Source organism: Marmota marmota, unplaced genomic scaffold, assembly GCF_001458135.2.
Source record: "Marmota marmota marmota unplaced genomic scaffold, marMar, whole genome shotgun sequence".
NCBI lineage: Eukaryota > Metazoa > Chordata > Mammalia > Rodentia > Sciuridae > Marmota > Marmota marmota.
Window position 1 is genome coordinate 41,164,818 of NW_026000082.1, and position 4,217 is coordinate 41,169,034.

At 61.3% G+C, this 4,217-nt stretch overlaps 1 protein-coding gene across 1 annotated transcript in view; it reads right to left on the bottom strand.

Moving 5' to 3' along the window:
* Pax7 (paired box 7) overlaps window positions 1-4,217 on the bottom strand; it is a 121,812-nt gene that overhangs the window by 7,206 nt on the left and 110,389 nt on the right. The gene's annotated exons all lie outside the window — the stretch shown is intronic.

Below are 4,217 nucleotides of genomic sequence, written 5' to 3' on the forward strand. Positions count from 1 at the left end.
AGGGACGGAGGGCGCCTGGGGCCTGGCCTGGCGGGCGTGGGGCGGCCTGTGCTGGAGCAGACCCCTTGAGGTCCCTGCGGCCTCCTGCTCCCCCTTTACCTGGTCTGGGTCCCTTGGGAGCGACAGGGCTACTGCTCTCCTGCCCACGGCCCAGCTCAGGGGTCCCCCTTCCCCTGAGAGAGTCTAGGGCAGGGCAGGCCCTGGCGCACCTCTTTGTCCCCATGGCCTGGCTCAGGGGTCACCCCGGGCCTGGCTGTAAGGGGCCAGCGATGTGTGTGTGAATGAATGAACTAATGGGGTGCGGGGTCTCCCCCTCGTCGGGAAGCTCCCCCTGGTTCAGGACGGCACCTCCCCCCCCAGACCGGGAAGGCCCGACCTCCACCCCTGTGGTGCAGGACGCTGGCCGGGCTTCACCCACCTCTCTGCGGAGGCTGGCTGGTCTCTGGCCCTCAACTCCCCGGCCTTCCTGCCCCCTGCCCCTGCCCCTGCCCCTGCCCCTCCTCAGCATGTGGCGGGTGCTTTTATTGTATCTTATTGGGGGGGGGGGCAGGGTTACTGGGGACTGAAGCTGGGCTCTACCACTGAGCCACATTCCCAGCTCTTTTTACCTTATTCAGAGACAGGGTCTTGCTGAGCCACCCAGGCTGCCCTTGAACCTGCCCTTGAACCTCCCGCCCTCTTCCTCCTCAGCTCCCCAGGTCGCCAGGCTTGCAGGTGTGTGTGGCCCAGCAGCCTGCTTAAGGTAGCTTCTTGGGGGCCCTGTTTTGATTCTGGCAGCTCCCTGATGTCTGTGACCATCACCACCTCCCTACTTGGCCCCAGGGACAGCAACTGGGATGTCCCTCAGCGCTGGCCCTGGGACTGATATGTGGGGCTTGTCTGTAGAAACCAAGCTTAAAGGAGCTATGGTTGGGATGTCGGGAGGAGGGTCACTTATTCATTCAACAAACGGGCACCGCTAACAGCTGGCCCGGCCCTCAGAGCCCTGGGACTTCAGAGGACAGAGTCCTGGTCCCTGCCCCGGGTGGGGAATGGAGGGAAGGGTCCAGGCCTGCTTGGGCTCGTGACACACAAAGGCCATCAGGGCAATGGAGCACTGAGGGACTGGGCTGAGACAACTCAGGGCCAAGGAGCCCACGAGGGCGTCCCGCCAGCTCGGGGGTCCAGGAAAGCTCCTAAGCAGAGTCACCTGCTGAGGAGTGGCCCAGGGGACAGCAGAAGAAGGCAGCGCCAGGGCAGACCCTGGGGAATGAGAGGGCAGCGTCCCCACCAAACCAGGGGAGGACAGACGGGCCACCTGCAGGGCCCAGGGCTCCAGTGACCTCCTGCCAAGGCCACCCATTTGGGGAGGGAGGGCGCCAGGTGGGGACAGTTCTGCTATCACCAGCCCCGCTCGGGGCAGAGGCTCCAGATGCACAGCCCTGTTCTCTGACTTCCCGGCCACCTTCCTCAGGGCACAGCAGGCTGCGGGCACCTCCTGAAGAGCCCACCTGCCCCGTACGCGCATGGCCTCAGGATTTGCTGGGGCCGGCGCGGAGGCCTGGATCCCTCCTGTGGGAACCTCGGGGGTGTCCCTCAACTGCTGTGACCGTCTGTAATCCTCAGGGAAAGGGGTGCTGGTGCCCTGACACCAGGGTAGCTGAGGACGAAGTGATCTCGGCATGGAACAGGCTTTGCCTCCTTGGTGGCCGTCCTTCCTGCCTCCCCTCCTCCTGACCACTGACCACGCTACCTGCCCAATCCAGAACCCCGTGGACACGAGTGGGGTGGAGCCAGGATGCCCAATTCTCAGAAGAAAAGACTGAGGCCTGCAGAGGCCGGGGCTGCCCCAGATCTCAGAGCAGGTCTGCAGGCGAGCTGTCCAGGCCCAGGCTCCCCCGCCCAGGCTCCCCCGCCCCAGCTTGTGGCAAGGCGTCAGGTCGGACCCTCCAGGCCAAGGCTCCCAGAGCAGAGAGTCCCGGGCTCCTCCTGTGTTCCCAGCAGCCTCCACCTCTGCCCAGTCCCTCGTCCCCACTCCCAGGGCCAGGGCCAGGGCACTGCTGGGCTGCGGCCTGGCTGGCCTCGTCTCCTTAGCTGCGGGGATCCCACCGAGGCGTCCAGGAACCACTGTGTGTCTCTGGGTTCTCAAGAGGGAGCTAGAAAGGGTCCTGGAGAGGCCTCACCGTCCACCCAGGGCTGCAGGCCGAGCTCCAGTGGAGCACCTCGTGCTCTGCCCGCACGAGGCCCTGGCTTCCACCCCCGGCACCGGGGGAAATAATAATAGAGAGATCATAGCCTGGTTTTGGGTTGGAGATGCAGCTCAGTGGCACAGCGTTTGCTTAGTAAGCACAAAGCTCTGGGTTCAATCCCTGCACCACAAAAAAATTAAAAAGAAAAAGAAAAAGGCAGGAAGGAAGGAGAAGAGAAGGAATGGATGATTCATCCCCCTCCACTCCCCGCCCCACACAAACACAGAGCCTGCTCCCTCCCCCTGGGAGAGGAGGAATGGGGACCGAGGACCAGGCTGCTTTGGAACCGGCTGCAGCTGCGCCTGGACCCCGTACTCAGTCTGTAAGACAGAGATCTGCGCAGAACGGCCACCAAAGGGACCGCACCACTCAAGAATGACCGGTGGCTCCCAGAACCTCCCTGTAAAGGCTTCCTGTGATGGGACCTGTGCCTGGCTGCCCCAACTCCTCCCTGCTTTCCCACCTTGTAACGCACAGCCCAGCAATGCCAAGTGTCGTTCCCCTCCTTCCTTCATCTATTCATTCAACAAACATTTCTCAGGGTGCCACCGTGTGCGGAGCTCTAGATAAGGCGGCGGGGCTCTCTGAGGGCAGGACGGAACGTGTTTGACCATCTCTACCGCCCACAGCCCACACCGTGATCTGGGAAAAGCTCTGTTGAATCCATGTGTATTCAGTGAGCACCTACTATGTGCCAGACCCTGAGCCAGGCACTGGGGACAGAGCAATGGACGATGCTGATTCCACACCCTACCCAGGGAAACTGAGAACAACCAAGTGTGTGGATAAATAACCTAATTTCTGATCCTGCTAAATGCTGTGGAGGACAAATAAGGGCATGTGGTGGTTGTGGGGAGCCAGGAAGACACCCCCCACACACCCGTGAGGGAATATCCAGGACTAGCCATGGGAAGATGTGCAGGTGAGCTTTCCAGGCAGGGCCATCTGCAAGTGCAAAGGCCCTGGGGTGGGAACACACCCAGCAGGTATAAGAAATAGCAAGAAGGTCAACGTTGAGAAGAAAAATCCTGGCAGCTGCCAGGCATCCCGCAGCCCTTTGTCAGAAGGGGCCTGTGTGGTGCCCAGTGGCTCAGAAGGCCTTGGACCCTGGCCGTTAACAGGCAGCTCAGAAACAGATTGGGCCCAGGGAGCTTTTCCTGTAATGGGATTTGCTCAATGGGATTTGCCCTGGAACATCAAATCAAATCCACATCTGGGGTAGGTGTGAATGGGGGATGCGAGCTATCGGCTCAGTCTCTCCCAGAGCCCCCGGAGGCCTGCGGATCAAAGGGCTTCCATTTCATCCAACCCCCTGTTTCCAGGCAGAGCTGCTTCCAAGCAAATGGGACAGGACCCAAGTGGAGAGGAGGGAGGGGGTGCTGCCGAGAAAAGCCAGGCCCCGGCCGAACCCTGGTCACTTCCAGGGCTCCCCAAGCAAATGGGCTATTACTGCCTCCATTCTGCAGACGGGGAAACTGAGGCAAGGGGATGTAAACAGACCCCCCTGAGGTCACGCAGCGGGGACTTGCGTGCATCTCCTGGATGCCCAGCTCTGCTCTTTCCCCACCGGGGGCCGAGCTGAGCTGCTCAGAGCCCGGCCAGCCCAGGTGGCCCTCTGCCAGCCTCGGGCTCGCCCAGGGACCTCTGGGAATCCCTCTTTGCCCACAGAAGCGGGAAGCGTTTTGCCCACGGTGAGGGGCCCGGCTGAGGCTGGGGGCCTGCAAACTTTTGAACTTGAGGAAGTCCTGGCCTGATGCGGTAATCCACCCCCCTCAAGAATGCCGCGCCTCTCCCCGGGTGGGTTTGCCTTCTTCTCGGTGACCTTGCTTTTGCTAATGTATTACTTCTTGGTACGTTACCGTTACTAACTCAAAATCAATACCGACCTCCACATCTGTAAGGTTTTATCTGAAGGCAAATCTCGGGGCTGTCCGTCAGGCTGACTGACAGCCGTCCCTTCCTCTCCCTTCCCCCCCACCCTGCCTGCGT